Consider the following 21,531-nt stretch of genomic DNA (forward strand, 5'->3'; position numbering starts at 1 on the left):
AGCATGGATATTCTTTCACGAAAGTGGAAATAGATGTGGCTCAGGAGAAAACAGAACTGAGTATGATGTTAGAAACTGTAGACACTTGGGAGGATTTAAGAGTAATGCAAGAGAATGCACCAGAATCAGAGAAACTGGCATGGGAAACAGCAGGTTGTGTAAGAAGCGAAATGGATTTTTGGGTTTCAGCAGATGGAAGGGCAGTGTTACCTGAGGAGTTAGCGAGTCCCATGGCACGACAGATACATGGTCCAGTACATTTGGGAAGGGATGCCATGTTGAGGGTATTCAGGCAAACATGGTACTGCCCTAAGTTTAGGATTGCAGCAGAAGCAGTGTGTAAACGATGCGTTACTTGTCAGCAGTTGAACATAGGGAAAAGAACACCAGTTACACTGAGTCACATTGGGAGGTCTGGGGGGCCTTTCAACAGAATGCAATTGGACTTTATTGAGATGCCAAAAGTCAACCGCCTTAGGTATGTTCTGGTGATTGTTTGCCTATTTTCCAGATGGGTTGAAGCATACCCTACACGCAGGTGCGATACACTCACAGTAGCAAAGTTGTTGCTTAGAGAGTTGATACCGCGCTTCGGGGTGCCTGCCTCTCTGGAATCGGACAGAGGAACTCATTTTAACAGCGAAATTGTGAAAATGCTTTGCTCTGCATTGAACATTGATCAGAAATTGCATTGTAGCTATCGACCAGAGGCCTCAGGTGTCGTGGAGCAGATAAATGGGACACTGAAATGTCGATTAGCTAAAGTGTGTTCATCAACTTCCTTGAGTTGGCCTGATGCTCTTCCTTTAGTGCTTATGAGCATGCGCAGCACACCCGACAGGAGGACAGGTCTCTCTCCACACGAGGTGCTGATGGGGAGGGCAATGAGACTTCCTTCTGTCCCAACTGCAGCATTAGTGAACATAACAGATGACCTGATCCTGGATTATTGCAAAGGGTTGTCTGACGCCATTCATTCCTGTGCCCGGGAGATTGGGTCCTGGTGAAGAAGCACGTCCGGAAGAATTGTTTAGACGTGCGCTGGAAGGGACCCTATCAGGTGATCCTGGTGACGAGCACTGCTGTAAAGTGCGGAGGACTGCCTAATTGGATCCACGCATCCCATACTCGAAGAGTTCCAGCACCCTTAGAAGAAACAGCTCCTCTCGCAGACGAAAATCCAATAGTGGAAGAAGAATCACAAGAGGGGATCAGTCAAGCTGTGGGGGTGTCTGAAGAAGTTGGGAGTGCAACAGATCTAGAAGAAGAAAGGCAGGACGGCAGTGAAACTGAAGTTGCCACTGAAGGAGAAAGTTGCTGTGACTACGACTCAGACACAGACCAGTACCAGAGTGATCAAGAACAAAGTGTGAGGACAAGAAGTAGTAGAACAAGACGTGGAGAAGTTAGTTGGCCCGAAAGAAAACAAAGGCCGAACTTGAAGCTGACTTCAGAAAGAACTCTTGCTCCTATATCCGAAGACTCAGATCCAGAAGAAAGTGCGCAAGATCAGGAACAGGAAGGTCCAAGGAGATCAAGGAGAGTGCGAGTGCCTAGCAGAAGATACGCTACTCCTGAGTGGACCTACCTCGCTGCAGATGTCCTCAGCGGGACGCAGAACTGGGAGGGTGAGAGAAGTGACCCTGACCAGAACTGACCCAATCATCACAGTGGAAATAAGGTTCTTGCTACCAGGATTGGAGGTCGAAAGACTGCTGACACTCAACATCGTCTATCCTCCTCTCTTGAGCGGAATAAGAAAATTGATTTTTGAGACAGTTGAATTTCCATGTTGCTGTTCAAGGTGTCCAATACTTGAGGGAATCCTTCTTCGTATGGAGATATTCGAGCGAGTGGTGGAAGTCCTTGGAACACGCATAGTCTCGGACTATTAAAGACTTTGTAAAGAACTTTGTACATACAGATTGAAAGATAACCTAGCGCCGAGTAGAAGAAGAAAGAATTAGGGACTTCCCTTTTAGTAGATGGAGAAGGGCTAGGGTTGTCTATTGCTACAGAACTTAGAGACTGTTCTTGCGGAGAGAATTGTCAACTTCCAGGTGTGGTTCAAGGAGAGACTTTGTGGTTCAAAGAGAGACATTGTGCAAAGAACAGAGACACTGGAGTCCAGCAAAAGACTTTGGCTGAGAACGAAAATTAGAGCTACACTGTTTTGAGATCATGGAGGCTGGCAACCCGAACCGCAGGGCAAAATGCATAGTAGGCACACTTTTAGTGGTAGTGATTTTTCTTATAGCTTTAGTAGTTACTATATCATATGTAGTGGGACATGAAAACGAAACAAAGGCAAGAGAAGAAGCAAAAAGAGTATCGACACAGAAGCCTACTACTGCTGCACAAAGTAGGGTTAACACAGAGAAGGAGAAGGTTTTGTTAGATGCTGAGGTTAAGAGATTACACACTGATGAATCCCAGGGGAATTTTAAGTCAAATGCTTATGCTAAACTGCTGTATGAATATGTTGATGTCATGGAGGCGAAGAATTGCTACGTCTGCATGAAATTGCCAGCATCGGTAGACGAGGGTATTAGATACCACCATCTTCCATTGACTTATGGAATCACATGTAGTTTGCTGCTGAGCATATTTTATGAACGGGATGGGTTCGAGTATTACTTATCGAACTTTGATTCCGTTTTACCAGAGGTGCCAAATTTTAAACATCTTAATAAGTGGGATTATTACAAGAGTGAGGACAGGTTACAGAAATTTGTCCTACCATGGAGAACATTAGATACTTCACATGCTCGAAGGAATAATTTGACTTGTTCAGTGTCAGAAATTGAGAAAAAGTTTATAAGGCAGGTGGATACTCGATACAGGAGACAAAAGATTCTAAAGACTTCAGGTCAATGGGAAACAGATTGGACTGAAGAAGAGAGAGCACACAAGAGCAAGGATAGCAGTGGTCCAATAGCATTAGATCGAGAGAAGAAAGGGAAACTATGTATACATAGGGGTCAAACCTATTACGAGAATGTGTTTGTGGGAGAAGTCAGTTGTGAACATGCTTTCCAGTTAGAATACTATTCTAAGGACTTCTTGAAGGAGATGCAGGTGATCCCCAATGTATATTTTGTCTGTGGAAGAAATGCATATGTGAAACTACCAGATAATTGGTATGGATCATGTTATTTGGCGATTGTCTTCCCGAAAATATATCATACTGAAGAATTAGAATACAAAAAGGGAGGAGCTCAAGCAAGAGGAAGGAGAGATGCAAGCTCTGAAGTAATTGGAGACATATTTGGAGCTGCATTTCCTCTTTTAGGGTTAATACTGAATGACATCAAAATTAGAAGGTTGGCAACAGTCGTAGATAGATTATCTGCCAGCACTGCTAGATCCTTAATGCTGGTAGAGGGTGAGATGCAATCGATAGGAGCAATGGTTCTTCAGAATCGACTTGCTCTAGACGTTCTGTTAGCCAAAGAGGGCGGAGTCTGTAAGGCTTTGAAGGTCCAGGAATGTTGCACTTACATTCCAGACAATTCAAAACCTCTAGAGAAGTACATACGAAACATTACTTCGATTCATCGTGAGATTGAGGATTTGGAGCAGGTAAATGTGTGGGAAAAAGTAGGACAAGGAATGGGAAAGGTTGGTGGTTGGTTTGCCAACCTGGGAAAGGGTTTCGTTTGGTACATACTGAAACCTATCATCATAATAGTGATTTGTGTAATCACTTTGTGGGTATGGGTGCGACTGTACAAATGGTATAGAGCAAACAGGTTGCAGAAATCCATGCGAGAACAGGGGAGAAGATTAGCTGCGATGCAGGAGAATCAGTACAGGAGTCTGAGGGCTCTAGAAGAGATGAAACGAGGGAATATTGCAACGACTTCAGTTTGACGATCTATACCTAAATGAGGGTGTTGCGATTATGATGACTACTGGAAGTCATCAAAGGGGGATTGAGAGAGCGCAAATCTGGAAAAAATGTATAAGTGCACCATATTTACAAGCACGTAGTATTAGTTTAAATATAGATTGCACCAGAGTGTTATATTCATAGAGTGAAAATGATAAAAGTGTTTTAATCAAAATAGAAATATATATATGTGTGGAAACTAATGTAGTAACGTTAGGATGATGTGAAACCCCATGTTCTTCATGTCAAGTGACTATGAGAAGGAGAAACGAAACTCTGCAAACCATTGAAAATGTGTAGGCCCATGGCAATTCACAGTAAAACGTATAAGTGCTGCTACACTGACATGAGACGTGGACATAACATTGTTTTGCAAAGTATTATTAATCATAGAATTGAAATATAGGTTTTATATAGATGTGTTACTTTATAGAAATGTGTGTTAGTTAGAATACTGTTTAAACAAAGAAATTAAATGTTTTCAGAGTGCTGAGGCCTGTTTCATGTAATTTAGTAGGCCTGAATAGATAAAGTTGCTTCTTTGATCTGCATGTGCTCGTTAGGAGAGATCGCACAGAGCACAAACGTAGACATAGTTTACGACTTACAGATATGGTAGAGGCCGTAATTTGGGGCCCACAGTAGAACTGTCTATTTGCAGGTGCGAGGAGTCCTAATCAGTTTGGTGATGAATGGGCTTTGTTCAGAGACGCCTGGCACAGGCCTGGAGGAGGCTTCAGGAATTTCCTGGGGGGTACAGACCAGCGGAGAAGAAGCCTGGGAAGCAAGGTCAACTTTAATGAAGGGTCCAGAGGAGCACCAGCATGGAATTTGCCGCCAGAACCGATACCACGTGAGGGGCGTCTCTAGGGGCGTTCCTATTGGAAATGTGATTTCGTATTAGGGACAGCACCCCGGGGAAGAGTCAGAGCAGATGATCTGGGGAGCCTAAGAAAGCGGATGGGTAGGCAGATAGATTGAACTTAAGAGAGCGATTCACCAAGAAGACTAAGAGAAGTGCGTGATCTTCTTTGGAAGTCACCACAGCTGACACCTTTTTAGGTAAAGATCTTGTTAAGTAGGGATGTCACTTAGTCTAGTGTAGGGACAGACTAATCTGAATTTTCCTTTCTGTAAATGACTCTTAAGTTGCAACTTATAGCGATACTTGCAACTCTCATGATATTTGAGATATTCTTGATCATTTCCTTTTGCCGATTGAGAGCATTCCGAGAGTTCCTTTTCATATTGATACCTGTATATCTTTTGAATCTTATTCTGAGATGTTTGTATCTTCAGATACTTTTGGCTTTATAATAAATCTTTAAACTTATTTGTAGTCAGTGGTTCTTTAGAGTGGTTTAAGATCTTAATTGATTAACCTAGTAGTTGATTGCCTTTTACTCAATGACAGGTACCAACGATCCAGTCGATCTGAGCTGGGATCTGGTAAGATAATAACAGACCAGAAATCCCACGTTAACACCACCAACATCTGCCCTGTAACACACAGCTCCAACAGGTGTAGCCAACATAAGTGAAACTTGAACTTATGGGTTGCATCAGGGGTATACTTTTTAAGTATAACCAAAACAATTCCACGTCTTTTCATGAAAGTACAGTTGGTTTCTGCAGTTGAGATGCCTCGCTGAAGTGGAAGGAAGGACGTCTCATGTGAAGTGAAGCCGAGTGTGGGACAGACAGCTAAACAAGAAACATGCCTTCTCACCAGGATGCCTGCTGCCTGAAATAAATGTAAATGTGTGCAGTTTGTTAATCTGCAATTATAAGGCTGTTTGGAAGCCAGTTTTGGATTTAATTGATGGCAAAGATTTATTCTTTTTGAGAGGTTTTGCAATGGTGTTACTAGATGAGTTCTGGAGTGTTTTCTTTAAATGGGCAGGTATAAAAAAACATGTTTGAACTAGGTACAGTATGCATATTACTAAAATACATATTTCAAAAGCACTTTTTAAAATCTTAAACCTAAATCTTTTTGGCATTTTGCAGCAGCCTATCTTACACTATATGAAATGAAAGTTTAAAATAATGACTTACATTGTTACAGTACTTTCCTTCACAGGGTGATACCTCGTAGAACTGAAAATACATGTCCCTATTTTCCACTACATCAACCAGGATTCATTTATGTAGCTCTCTAGTTAAACACACAGACATCGGCTAACTTAACGTTTTATCTTTCCAAAGTCGATAATTTAATTGAATGTGTCTGGGTAATAAAAACACCTTTTATTCAGTGCACCGTAAGACCCTTTATTTTAAGTGCTATAAATAATCAATACATCAAAAATAATCTGCAATTAATAGCAATGTATTTATGAGCTATTTTAGGGTACACATGCTTAAAGACATGTACTTTAATTAACCCTCCTTGCAAAACAGGCAGAAACATAAATACACAGATAGAAATACACTTATTGTAACAATCCAGAGAAGATGGTCATTGTATTAGAGTGCCCAGCCGCGGCCCGTGGAGGGAGTTACGGTGGGCAGGAAGGCGGGGCGGGGCGGGGGAGGGGCAGGGTGGGGGATGCTAAAAACCGGAGTATGGATAATTGGAGGTAACTAAACAATTTAATAAATAAAATGAATTTCGTAGCGCGCCCTGCGTCGCAAAATGCGAGGCAGAGCGCGCTACGAAATTCGTTTTATTAATTAAATTGTTTACTTACTCCAATTATCCACACTCCGGTTTTTAGCACCCCCACCCTGCCCCTCCCCCGCCCCACCTTCCTGCCCCACCGTAACTCCCTCCACGGGCCGCGGCTGAGATTGCCTCAAACACATTCACCGCTGAATTAAACAAATCTTCTTCTCTTTAAGCGGAGCCAAATCAAAAATCCTAAATCATGGGAAAGGAGGGCCCCTGCAATTGACTCCCTTGAAACTGCTCTTGAAAACTTGAGAAATCCAGAGATCATTTTTGATTCTTCCCTTGCCTCCTCCACTTAAGACTATACGGTTATAATCCTTCAAATCCCCCTGGGAGATCATAGTAGAAACAAAGTGAGTCTTGGTGACAGCATGCCTGGACTACTTTAAAGTGATCCACATTGGTCTTCAAAAAAAAAATTAACCACAGCTTTAAATATTACAGAACTTGGCAGCCAAAATGTGTTTGCACTTACACAGAGAGAAATAATCAAGCCACCACTGAACGCTCTTAATTGCTTTTCAGTGGAATACAGAATGCAATTTTAAACTCTCTGTGTTATACATAAAGCATACTGGAGTGAAAATGTATGCTACCTGAGAAAACTGGCTCCACATTACATCCCAACTAGAGGCCAGATTATTCATACTTTCACGAACCACAATGCAGCAAGACGGCTTACTGTGCTGCATAGTCTGTAAGGGAGAGGGAAGGAATGCACCATAATTTGTATTATATGGTGCACATTCCTGTTGTCTCCGTGTGCTGACGGACAATGTACTGCCTTGCACCAATGCTGGTACCCTTCTGCAGTAGTGTGAGGGAAGGTAAACAACCTTTACAACGCAACTTTTACCACGCAGTGCCTTTACGACGCAACTTTTACAACGCAAACCATTACAACGCATTGCGCTGGGGGGCGCTCTAGGATAGGGAATGTGTTTAATGTACTATCCAACACCTTCCCTACTATCCACGGGGACTGGAGTTGGAATAGTAAATTAAACAATTCACTATCCAGCGCCTAAAAGCACAATGCGTTGTAATGGTATGCGTTGTAAAAACCACGTTGTAAAAGCATGCGATGTAAAAGCATGCGTTGTAATGTCATACATCCGTGAGGGAAGCATGTGTCATAGACAGGATAGGTTTTTGTGCAGGACAGGCCATCTTCCTAAACAAAAACAATTCTCAGAAGCATTTTGCTCTTTCTAAGAGTGCTGAAGAATGCAGCACTCTTAGAAAGAGGAAACAATGAGGTAGGTATGGCACAGAGCAGTCAGGCTTAACTTGGGGTAATATAGAAAGTATTTATGCAGTACCAAAACAGTAATAAAGTAGATATACAAACTAAAAAAATCCCACTCAAATTTATGAGAATGGAGTAAAATGTAATAAACAAAATTGCAAAAATCCTATCAATGAGACTGGGGATATATGTTTTTTACGTTTTAAGTGAAAATTGCACCAAAAAAGCACCAATGATAGCCTATGGTCATGTTAGTTCAGGATCTAGGTGAAATTTGAGGCGGATCGTGATGGGTCCTGAGGACGGATGCATCAAGTGGGATAGCGTGGTCAAGGATTATATCTGGGGACTTATGCAAAATGGAGGGAAAAGCTTTTCAATGGGGCAAGGCAGCATTCTGTACCCAACTAAGTCAATGCAAGGTTAGATAGATGTTGGACGAGATCCTGCTGAAAGCCATTCATTTAGGTAGGAAAAAGTCAGAGATAGAGACATTTTTATTTCCTGTATGGTGAGGTCCAACTATCACCAGGATTCTTTTGAAGCCTTCAGCTGGAACAGATTTTCTTGTTGGTATATATTTTCTAAAATCAAAGCCCTTTACTTCAAGGGGGACAAGGCCGCTGGTTATATCCAGTGAAGGCTACACAAAGTCACATACCCTCTCGCCAATAGCCCACAGAAAGTGATTTGCTGCTGCAGAGAAGCTTCAAGCACAACAAACCTGTTTCTTCAGCCCAGCGAATTTGCGACTTTGCTGAGTCGGCTCTAGTGGTTGCTGCTGGTACTCTGGTGGCTGAAAGTCAGAATTGTTCTAATCCCCAAAACCATGCAGGGGTAAGTCCTTTCTTCCTCAACTCTTCAGCTACGGCTCCCAGACTTCAGTGGAGGCTGTTAGGGCGTAGGGCATAGGGCTTGGCCCAGAAAAGACCCTGAGCAGAAACAAGTGTAAGTCCAGTTCAGACTACTACTTGTAAAAAGTGTTGTTTCAAGTTTTTGTGTCCCTATAGCCACATAGGAGGTTAGCACCCTGAACCTTGGAGTTCACTTCTTTTTTCGGTGTACAAGAAGGAGCAGATCCAGTCTTTCAGAGCTCATCTCTGGTTACAGCAATGAGGGTTCAGTTCTCTCTTTATCTTCCACAGCTCCAGAAAGTTCTCTGAGGAGGGTTCCTTGAGGAGTCACATTTATATTTGGCACTAGTTAGTGGATGGGGGTGACTCCTGGCTCCCACCTAACAAATGGGGTAAACATTCCCAGTGGACCCTTCCCACATTTCTATTTCCCATACTGCAAATAATCCCAGAGGACACCTCACTCTTAAAATTCATGATCTGAAAGCCTTTCCACCCTTCTACAGAGCCCTTGTGTCCACCCAGGGGAGTGGTCAGGGAAATGAGGAGTCCCCTCACCTATGTTCAAACCAATCTGGCATGGGGACAGCTACCCTCCCATTGAAATGGTGCCAGGCTGACTAACATGGGACTGGGCAACAAAGGCTTGCCCTCCTCTTGGTCTTGCTTTAAGCTAAACTAAGAATTGGGAAGCTTCACTTCTGTCTCTTTCAAGTTAATGAAGCTCCTGCACCCTTCACAGCTGTCCTTTCTGAGCTGATAGATATTGCATGCCTCACACCCAGCCAACCTGTCACCAGACCTAAGCAATTGCCCTGCTCTAGTTTCAGTTTTCACACCTTATAAAGATCAAGCACTGATTGGGCAGATGCTGGCATGCTAATGCAAACTAGCCTCTAGAAGCTTTGGACACAGAAAATGTCACTTCCTAATAGGTACTTTTCTAAACAAGTATTAAAAATCAAACGTCATCAATGAATTGGAATTTTAATAAATATGAAAATAGACTTTTAATTACTATTCTGGCCATTTTCTCTGAAACGTTTCAAATTAATATTTATAATCTTTCATTTGACATTTTCTAGAATTGAAGCACAGCCTTGCCAGTAAAAATAGCTTTTGAGGACTAGTCACTGAAGGAACATGCTGACTTGAATTTCTCACATATTCCACTTTTAAATATCAGTCACCCTATCTTGTGGACAACAAGGTGTACTTAGGGGTGACTTAATAATATTTAAGGCCAGGGTCTCCTGCCTGTCAGAATGGGTTATTTTGATTAGACAGAAGTTTTTTTCAGCTGCTGAGGTCAGGATACATATGGTGTGTCTGAAGTTATGTTTTAGAGCCCCACTCTGGGAATAGTACAATAGGTGCTGCAATCCACTGGTGGCATTTACCTTCCACGCCCTGGGTTTATTTTCCATACCATATACTAAGGACTTATAAGCAAGTTAAATATGTCAGTCTGGAATAGGCAAATGTGTACATGTTTAAAGTAGGGGAAGAACATACACTGGGGCTTAGGCACAGCACCACAGTATGCAGAATTAAAACAAACAGCAAAAATAAAATCCAGAAAAAGGCAAAAGAATTGAAAAAACAGGGCTGACAATGCAGAAAAGTTGGATTTGCTACAGCGTAGATTTACCAAAGGGTCAGAGGCAGAGGTTTCGACATCAGATGTCCCTGATGACATCACAAGAAAGGACAACACCTGATCTATTGCCCATTGCATCACAGGAAGTGATGTCGCATGAACCATGCATTTGCGGACATTAGTGATATTTACATCACCCAAGTAACATAAAGTACAAGTGCAAGATCATTAACATTACAATAAAGTTACTAAAACAGGTAAAAGTTTCAGTTAGTTGACACCCATAAATTAACTTTCATGATATGCCAAGAACACAGGCAGGACATGACTTCAGTGCAGACATCAAAGACATGAGTAAATTGATTGTATGTCTAGATATGGCTACATATATCAAATCAAATTATAGCCTGCCATGCCTGACCACAGAAATTGTTGGAGGGCATTGTAATGGCACTAAAGTTCTATATCTACGGATAAACAGATATTACAGATCAAAGCTTTAGACAGCAGTGCTATCCAACCATTTATAGAGATTGTACCGGCTCAATCCCCTGACAGCAGTGCTACCTCTCAGCTCCTTTAACATGGATGTCACAAGCTGAAGGAGAGCTTCTCACCAAGTTCCAAAAATGTTACAGGCTCAGGTTTCAGACAGCAGAATGTTTCATTTTGCTAAACAGACTTTATAGGCTCAACCATCAAACTGTAGAATTATCCCTGTGGTGAACTAGCTCTTACAAGCTCATTACTCACACAGAACGATCATTACTGGACCTAATAGCCTTGAACCTTAGATAGTAGCAACCCTATTGTTACACAGTTATCAAACGCTCCAGCTTCAAACAGCTTCACCCATCGGACTGCACAGATGTGACTAGCTTAAGCTTCGGAGAGCTGAGCTATCCTTCATCTCACAAAGATTTGACATGCCCAGGTTTCTCACAATAGAGCTATGCCTCAGGTTCCATAGAGCTTGTAGGTGCAGGTTTCATGTATTTTAAAGAAGGTGCAGTCACTTAGCAGATGAGAATTGTATTATCATTTTAGAAATCATACTGTAATGTTTATTGATATGTTACAACTGCATAATTCAAAAATAGAACTAAAAATGCACCACTTGCTTAATATGTTACACGTGATATAGGATTCCTACTTCGCTTAGTACGGTACATGATGGTGAAAAAAGCAGTGAAGTAAATTCTCATCTATATATATAAAAACGAATGAATGTCTGTCTGTCTGTTTGTCCTTTATGCATTACTACACCATTCATCTGATCGGCATGAAACTTTGGGAAGTTGTTGAGTACACTCCTGCGAATGTTTCTGGGGTAACAATTTTTTTAAATATCGGACCCCCAGGGCCCTCATAATCTTTCGAATACTGATGTACGCACCAGATGGAAAAACAATAAATCGTGAATCCACAAGCACTCGTATAAATAAATAGAATTAAAACACCATTCATCCGATCGCCATGAAATTTTGGGAAGTTGTTGAGTACTCTCCCGAGAAAGTTTCGGGCATAAAAATGTTTTAAATATCGCCCCCCCCCCCCAGGGCACTCATAATCTTTTGAATACTAATGTACGCACAAGACGGAAAAACAAAAAAACGTGTATCCATAAGCACTCGAATAAATAAATAGAATTAAAACAGCATTCATCCGATCGCCAGGAAACTTTGGGAAGTTGTTGAGTACACTCTCGCAAAGGTTTCTGGCATAAACTTTTTTGTAAATATCGGCCCCCCAGGGCCCTCATAATCTTTCGAATACTGATGTACGCACCAGACGGAAAAACAAAAAATTGTGTATCCACAAGCACTCGAATAAATAAATAGAATTAAAACAACACTTTGAAATGTTTTCCATATTAAAATGAATACGTTTCAATAAAAATGACAGAATGTAAATTGAATGTTATCATAACGAGTTTCCTTGAATTTCCATTCTTCGGAGATCGCAGCAACGCGCGACGGGTAAGCTAGTCATCTCTAAAAAAATTAATTAAAAAAAAAACAACAGTCATGCATTCTTTTTTTGACTGCTTAGCCCAGGTAGTTTGGGACCTGTTTTATCCCGCTGGCTTACACTTACCTCCATAATGCTGAATTGCTGATAACTAATAGATCCATCCTTCCCCACATGGCCGTGCCAAGTTGGTGAGCAGTTAGATGGAGAAAATGTAACTCTAATGAGGCTGTTTTGGGGACTGACACTGCCAAAGCACACCAATTCCCTTCCTTCAATATTCAGACTTTCGCACGGCATATGTCAATAACCAACCTGTCCTAAATCCAATTAACATGTAAAACTGGAGGAAGGCCCGCTTTGATCACTTCAGGACTGCAGCAGTCATCTTTGCTCCTTTTTTTCTTAAATTGTGCTGGTTAGCCTCTTATTTAATGATTTTTTAAATTGTTACGCATAGGAAGAATGTGTTTGAAATTGCTCGAGTTTAAAAAAATTGATCTATTTTGATTATTTTTTTTAAACATTGTTTCAAAATTAGCCCACTTTATTTGTCTCATTGTCTCTACTTATGGAAGAATTAGTGCACAACGCAATGCAACCTTAGCAAAATGGAATAACAGCCTGTTATACAAATGCTGATTGAATGGATTGACAAGCAAGGAGTTGCAGCTCCTACCTCTAGCGCCCCCAATTGATGTCCATGGCACGTTCCAGGGTTCACCTTACCATAAGAGAACATCAAGTGGAAAACAAGTGCTGATGCCAAAGGACCAAGGAGCACACTCTCCCACAGGATCCTGTCAGTGGTTGTAGGACAGCAGGCGTTGTTGGTTGATGTTATTGTACGGATGCACCACATAATGACTTAAAGCCTTATTTTAAGTTTGACAATGGAATGCTCAGTAAAAACGTGCCAGATATCCCACCGCAACATTGTAAGTGCCGTAAGCTTCACTGTGCTTGATAGATAGTGAACTCGATATCCGCCACGTTTGAGATGGAGTATTTCATCCACCAAACTCTAATGAAGCCCCTTAGCCTCTGGATAACAGGGTCTGAAAATTAATAGATAGCATTTTCACAGGTATCGGACTTATGATTCGCGGAAAACGATGTCATGTGTCTTCACCATGTGCATGGCTATGGTGGGGTTTTGTCTCTGTCAAATCTTTATCTTTGCGATTACCGCACAATGTCAGATTTGTGCTTGTTCTTTCTCACAAAAATCTTTGCTACACTGAATCTTTGTTCAGCACTCTTACTATTCCCATTAATTTGTTACAGAAACTTAAGTTGGAATAATCTTCTGGGAGTTACTGAGCAACCGCTTCTGCATAGGCACAGCCGTAAAGCACATTTTTTTTTTATATATAGGGTGAACTAGACCCATATGTATCAGAGCACTTTATATGAGCACCATTTGCGTTACAGACAGACATATTAATGTTTACTCTTTTTTTAGGCATGGTGAAATTAAGCGATTTGCCCAGAAACACAGGAAGTTGAGGATCCCTGGCAAGACTTGAACCCGGTTCCCCAGCTTCGAGCATGACTGCCCTAGCCGTTAGGCTACATCCTCTCCCCCACTTGTCATCGAACAAAACGTTCAGTCAGCATAATAGAGGGAATTTACATGCAGTCACTGGAAGTCCTAGTGACTGCATCTAAGCAGCAAACTAAAAGTTAGGTTCAGGGCACATCCTTATGTCTTCTCACACACTGTTTGGTGCTAATTCTCACCACACTACAGGAAATCACAGAAGTGGATAACTATGTTGCGATCCACAATATTAGTTGTCATAGATAGTTTTTCCACGCCCGAGGACCAGTAACAATGTAATCATAGTTAACATTGTCCCTTCACCCTGCCTAGATATGGATATTTAACCCCTTCGCTGCAGCCGCGATTTTACCGCTGTGCGGTAAACAAAAGAACAGGGCGGGCCGTGACGCACCCCAGCCGTCATCCGAACACGAGCACTGCGGAGCGTGACGGCTGGGGTTCGTCACCAGCATGGGAGGGGTTAATGCTGGTCAAGAGTTGCTAAAGGAAGCCCAAAGGTCACCCAGTCAGTATGGTCGTAGTTAGCCAATTTCTATCTAGAAATATTCTTTTCTGTTATTTGTCTGCTTGAGTCACTCTGAAACCCATTTATCACTGGCCATAACTAATTGAACCTTGGAATCTGTAGGAAGAAAGGAAAAGAAAGAAAGAAAGAAAGAAGATGGGAATATAGATAAAATGCTACAAGAGCTCTCAGTTTTGCTGCTACAATTCATCTCCAAGAGAACAAATTGAGTAAAAAGTAGGAGTGGAGGAGATGGGGCTGAGCAGTATCCATCAATGAACCCTCAAACTAGTTTTACAAAGATGCTGCTACTCCCCGACCTTCAAGTTAAGGTATCACACAAAAGAGACATAAAATGAAGTTTGCCTGCCACCAATTACCTATATTTATGTTCTTAGTCTCAGTCCACCAAAGGACGAGGAGTTTTTGTATTTATCTTAATAGACCTTGGAGTCCTCATTTTTAATTAAAAAGGTAATACTCACACAGGCTCACTTTTATAATGGAATGGAATAGAATTGCATAAACACAGACACGCTTAAACCAACATATATTTACGGAAAATGCACTGAGGTGCAGAAATACAGAAATGTAAACATACACAAGAACATAATCAGATATGCACACACTGACAAATGCACAATCGTGCAGAAACACACAGACAATCAGGCACAAACACACATAGACACATATACGAGCATATAGAATCATCAATACATACACACAGGCAGAGGAACACGTAACCCTCCCCTGGTCCTCTACACACACACACGTACACACACACATACACACCAACACACACAAACACTCACACACACATACTTTTGTCTGACAACCCTCCCGTTGTATTTTAGGAAAATGTGCTGAAGCCAGTGCAAGAGATTACCAACACACTTCTTTAATTATCCCTGTTATGGTGTTTTTTAATTAAATAAACATACAGTAATATAGATTACATGTTGTATGTAGCTGTGGTTACAAGAAGACTATTTCGTTGTTAAAGGAGGAAAATTGATGAAATGCAGTCACTGAAGAGGATTAAAGGGATTGTTGACTATAGAAGGGACTTTAAGGAAATTCCCAACCCAAGATTATACTATATAAGCAGATTACAGTATAAAACTCATTTGAATTTCAATATGTATTTCGCATTGAACAGCAGCAAATCTTTGAATGATTGTTGCAGTGGAAGCAGAGAAGACAGATAGTAAAGTGTAACAGGCAAAATGTATATGAAAACTCTGAGATCTGTTAAACGAGCCTTATACAATGTGGAAGGAAGAATTTTTTGATGCGGACATTGATTGGATTTCAATTCATTTTAAAACAGACCTTCAGTGACACTACTGTCCATCAGTAAGCTACCATAATAAATAACCATGTGTTTTGTGCATTTGGAGTTTTGCTGGAGTTAGTGGGCTTACTGTCAAGATCAACATTTAAATACCAACCTGCTAAAATATTGCTGCCGTAATATCGACTGTCAGAATATTGTGATGGTAAGTAAAGATAGGTAAGTTTGGATATAATATATCTAATTACACACATAGGTGTATTGACTGTACGTATAAATCAAGCAATATTCTGACATGCAATTGATTTCTCCCTGGCCATTTGTGAAGAGCAGAATGAGATCTCGCAGCTAATTGGGGACCATTCCACATTTCAGGCTTGATTCTGAAATTGATGGACAGACTATGGATTCCAATGTGAGTACAAGACATTTGTTATTGCTGAGTTTTGCTTTACTTCACAAATACTGTTGTATTCTGTAGTAACTGCAGCATAAAAGACCTATTAACGGCATTTAACACCCTAGTCTTCTCCGGGTAAAGACACATGAGGTTTTTAAAACCAGAATTAGCGAGGAGGAGGTCACCAATACCAAATCAAGACGAGAAAAGGAATATTGCTAAGGAACTGAAACTGGCAGATCAAATTCCTCATAAGTACAAACTGGTAAGATCAGCAGTAACATGTTTTTGAACTGTGAAGTGGATCCTGCATTTATATGGTGAGCTAGCGGTATACACATAAATAAACAAAACTTAAATAAACTAATAAGGTTTCAGGTACCTACTTAAAATTCGAATTAAGTTGAAAGAAAGAAGTGTCAGTACTTCTTTTGTTACAACTCACAAATTTAGTGGCCTAGTCAGTTGCTGTCCTATGTGCCAGATCCTAAGTCCAGAAGATTGCTATAGAAAATGTGACTCGGTCTCAAAAATAGAAAACATTGGGTAGCACAAGCACTGAAATCAAGGCTTGTGTAATTGTAAGTAGGTTACTCATTTGCCTCTGCTTGACTGAATAGCTGCGACATTGTTTGTACTAAAAGTTTTTTAATTTGTGTTGCTGTTACAAACTCCAGTTGTTGCTTTTGTTGGCGAAAACATTCAAAAATTGTTGCTAAATAAAAAGGAGGGAACGGTTTTGGAGAAGCTGATATTTTTCTGTATTAGTAATTTTATATGAAAATGTGTCTAATGAACTAACGTTTTAGTCATAATAATGGGACAGCAGCTGCACTGGTTTGTTTTATGAGTGTCATATACTGAACGGGGAATTGCAATTTGTTTTGACGCTCTGCACCCACATTATTTATTAATACTTTGTGCTATAATTTCCTTTATCAATATTCTTCCATCAGCTCAGTTTCGCCACAATTCGCACTCAGCCAATGTGTTCTCATCAAGGCAGTCATGTGTCTGAAGCACTCTGATAGGACGCCGACTGCCTCCAGAAGGCAAGGTTAAAGGGTCACTGGTGGCGGGGTCATCAGTATCCGCTTTACTGAGCACGCACTTCCACTGCACGCTACCAGCAGTGGTACATAGACAATGCAGTGCAGTGGGAGGGCCCTCTGCTCTATGCCATGTCAGATATGGTGAAAGCACAGGCAACATTCCATGAGCTTTGATAACACTGTTTTCCTTTCTGCTAAATAATTGGCCTATCAACATGGAGGTCCTACTGCAGATGCCAGCTTTCTCTGCCACAGCTACATGACCAATGGCATACAAAGGAACTAAGCTTCAGTGGTAGCGGCATTCTTCTGCCACCCAAAGTTTAGATAAGTGGCTCTTAACCTGTGGTCTGGGGAACCCGGAGTGGGGTGTAGGGGGTGGCACAAGGCACACTCAGGGGGTCAGTGACTGTTTTACAAAATGAAATATTATTATAATGAATACATTAAAGTAAATAAAGTACACAAATAGTGAAGCAAAATGTTTGTTTCTATAGTTGATTGTCAATTAAACAAAACATTTCAATATTTGAGCATTTGCTTGGTGTATACTTCTTTATATTTTTGTATCCATTGTTTTGAGGTTCAAATCATTGATGTTTCTTGGGTAGGGGTCACTGACTTCCAATGATGACTCAGTAGGGGTCCCCGTATTCCAGTGAAATTTAAGTGGGGGTCCAGAAAAGTCAAAAGGTTAAGAGCCGCTGTTCTAGACAACATTGTCTCATCAGCGCTAGTAAGCCCATGTTAAGATGCCTTTTGTGCCTTAAGGAGAGCTAATCCATTGCTTAAATATTTACGAAGCAAAAGCCTTCTGGGAGCTCTTCATTTTTTTAGTCGCTGGTTTTTCAACGGGTATCCTAATTTCCCAGTAAGGCTGCTGGATAAACTGGGAGGAACTGTGAATCCAGGAAATATTATTTAAATTGTAGCTAAGGTCTCACAGATTTGCAGTGACTCTGACAGGCACCACACATGTTCCAAGGCAGAGAGCCGATGAAGGCCACAAGGAGAGCAAAAACCATCTAGACTTCAAGCGACCAACAGAGATTAGAGTTTGGGCTCTCTAGGACCCTAGCTACTAGCTAATTATCGGCCCAAATTCCCTTTGCCTTCGATCCCCTCAACCTCTTCCCCTTAAAATCTTTATTCCTCACCCTGGATGTACCCCCCACTCTACTGTGACCCCCTTATTACTGTTGTTTGGAAGCTAAGTGTGCACTATATAAATCCACATGCAGACATATCTACTCTCGTATCACCCTAACATGCCAGGCTGGTGGCTTAGCTGACTCATGCATTCACACCAGAAATATGTCTGACTTCATGATCACAGGGTTTCAATTCCAGCGGATCCACTCAGCTTTTCATTCTTTTACAGCTGATATATTGGGTACTGCTGGGTAACAATAAACATGGTATTTCAGAGCCAAGAGTCTTAAAGAGTGGACATATGCTTTACTAATACCTTATGGCATCAACTCTTCATTTCAGTAATCTTTTCTAAGGTGACATACTTCACTGGGGCATCAGCGGGAGTCTTAAATTGCAGTAGCGCACGTAGGTCAGCTCCCATAGCTAATGGCTTAAAATGCTCTTTAAAACACTTTCCTGTACCTAATTTGTCAAAACATAAGTGCAGGGTTCCAAGGTTTTTTTCCTTTAGATCCCACCACTGCACTCCGAAGGCCGACCTTAATGAGTGCCCAGGCTGCCTCTTCTTGATTCTATCTCTCGCCTCTTTCTTCAACCACCCTACACTTCCTGTCTCTTTCTCACTCTTGCAGGTTCCTTTCCTTCCTTGTCTTTTCCCTTTGACACTATTTTCCTAGCTTCATCTTCTTCCTTCACTTTCTTCCTTTTCTGCATGTCTCTCTCTTGTTCTTGGATCACAGTCTGGTGATCAAAAATAATAAATACAAACAAGTGACTGAGGCCACCGTTTGCAACCACTTGCAAACATTAAGTGCTGCACCCTGCATGTAAAAAGCAACCGCTAAAGTGATACCTGGCGTGCGGAGACGTCTCTCCCTAGCACATTATATATTATGAATGGAATAAGAGTCATGTCTAGTGCCAAGCACCGGTAGCTACATTACCGAGCCTTCTCAGATGCTGAGTTTTACTTGCTGGCCAAGCTAAATTTAGCACCCGGTGTACTACTTACACAACAGCATTTACAATGGAAGGATGAGTCGCTCTGGCACATACCTATGAACGTTCCTGTCAGAGAACCCTAGCCCTTTCCCTGGGAGTAATGCAAAGCATTTACACCGTCCGAATTCACACCAGGAAATATGTCCCCATACCTCCTAGGATTTGCACCCGTGAAAAGCCATTTGTCTAATAACCCTAGCATCCCGTGCGTGTGTGCGTGCGTGCGTGCACGTGTGTATTCAGTTTTTTACAGCGCGAACCTCGCCGGAGGGTGTTAGAGCGCTTTACAACAGAAGCAGATGTATGTTACACATATTTTTTTCTTTAAGGCACGGGCAGATTAAGTGATTTGCCCAAAGTCTACATCCAGCAACACAGAACCATCTCTTGGGTGACATGAACAATATACACCTGGGCTGCCCTAGTCCCAATAACCATTCCTGAAAGTTGCTCCGTAAAAGAGGAGCGGTTGGAAAAATAAGAAAGACTTAAATTGCAGCGAAGTAACCGTTATCAACATTAGCACAAAGGGGCATGGTACTCGTAAGGGCGCCCTCAGCTCAGTTTCTCTCCTTTTTGAGAGCTACCTTCATTACAAATACAACAAAATTCAAGGCAGGCGTGCACTGCACCTCATAACTTACCTTTGATGAATTGTAATCGCTGAGTGTATTCCAAAATCTCCAGAAGCAAAGTGGATGCAGGGACCTCACCCAGTGATAAGCGCCTCCCGCACAGCTATCCCACCGCCACCACTCATCGTGGATGGGATAAGCATGCCATGTTCAGAGGTACACAAAATGTACATTTACATATAAATGAGCGCGCATTTTTTTCACTGCTGTTCTCTTGCTCCAAAAATGACGCGAAGCCCGCGTGTAAAAACGGCATTGTTTTTCAAAACCTCCATTCATCCAGTGGCACGTCTTTTTAAATTAAAAAATGAAAATTAAACTGAAAACATGTCTCCAAAATGCAGTCTTTCCCAGCCCCGGTGAGACCCGGGTTCTATCCGGAGAAACCCCAGTCAGCGGAGCCAGTGGCGTAGAGAGGTGTTTTGGCGGAGCTCCATCCGGGCTGCAGCGTCCCGCGTGCCGCTACTGCGTAGCAATCCACGGCGCGAGCAGGGACCCTTCCGCGCGCACCTTCCTGCCCAAGCCGCCTCGCGACCCGCGCATCCGGCGTCCGCAGACGTGAGGTGCAGCAGACAGCTTAACCTTTCTCCACCAGATGCCAGCCGGTCCCCTGCTCCCTGCTGGCTCTGCCCTCGCCCCGCTCAGTTTGAATGAGCCGGTGCAGAGCCCCTGCCCGTCCTCTCGAGAAGACAGCATGCATTTAGGTGAAACACGAACCGAATGCCTAATGCTGCAACGCGCTGTGCATCCCCGATGAGCTCGCATTACACAGGCCCTGCTGGTTCCCTCTGCCTGCTCTCATCCTCAGCAACGGCTTGACTCGTGTCATCAATACGGCTCCGCTCCTTCCAGACGCAGCGCTGCCGTATTAATAAGCAGCCCCTGAGAGGCAGGCAGAGGAGGGGGTTTAAAAGATTCCCGGTTTAATAAAATGCTCTGAGTGCCGGTGCACCAACAGTGGCCAAAGCATAACTGCCAAAAAATGCCATTAAGTTTTTTGCATCGTAATCAATTCCAGACAATGAACTAGATTTATTTACACCGAGAACACAACATAACATAACACGTTTTTAGTGTGCCATCCAAATCCAGCAACAATGACATGAATAAAAAACAAAACATGAAAAATGCCAACAAACAAAAAATGCCAATTAATGTGATATCGATTTTCACACAAAAAATCAGCGAGTGCTTTAACAAGGACACGTTTTAATGAAAAAGTAGGCGATATTCACAGGACTAAATGTGTTCTTTTTCAGTGTGCTGAGATTTGATCATTTTGCTAGATTTAGTTCTCGTCTATTATTCACAGTTCTTCACATCACAATGCCATAAGAAAGGCGCAACACAAGTGTCAGGAGACAGAGATCAAGAACTATGCAGTATTAGGTAGACCAGGTGGCTGCAGATAGGAACAGGCAACGCTTGGGAGAAGACACAGAAGCGCACTTCAAACAACTAGGGCACAAGTGCAGAAAGGGGTACACTGAAGATACAACAGAGACTTAGGTAGGCGGTGAATGGCTCTGTACGACCAGACATGTTAAGCGCCACTGCAGGTACACTGTGCTTTCTGGCAGTGATCAGGATATTCTACTAGAAGGATGTTCTTTTTTCTTGTTATGTAGTTGGCATTTGTATCCTGCACATTTATAAATGATTTGAGCTCTTTGCACGTGTG

At 42.0% G+C, this 21,531-nt stretch overlaps 1 protein-coding gene across 2 annotated transcripts in view; it reads right to left on the reverse strand.

Moving 5' to 3' along the window:
• Positions 1 to 20,125, reverse strand: part of FRMPD4 (FERM and PDZ domain containing 4) — a 1,388,782-nt gene extending 1,368,657 nt beyond the window's left edge. Inside the window, exon 1 of one of the 2 annotated variants that reach the window (XM_078657870.1) lies at positions 19,860 to 20,122. The gene's annotated coding sequence lies outside the window, so the exon portion shown is untranslated. Of the gene's footprint in view, positions 1 to 19,859 lie in introns of both variants that reach the window. The other variant, XM_078657873.1, reaches the window with a different exon arrangement.
• Positions 20,126 to 21,531: the final 1,406 nt, after the last annotated feature.

The sequence above is a fragment of the Lissotriton helveticus genome, chromosome 8 (assembly GCF_964261635.1).
Source record: "Lissotriton helveticus chromosome 8, aLisHel1.1, whole genome shotgun sequence".
Lineage (NCBI taxonomy): Eukaryota > Metazoa > Chordata > Amphibia > Caudata > Salamandridae > Lissotriton > Lissotriton helveticus.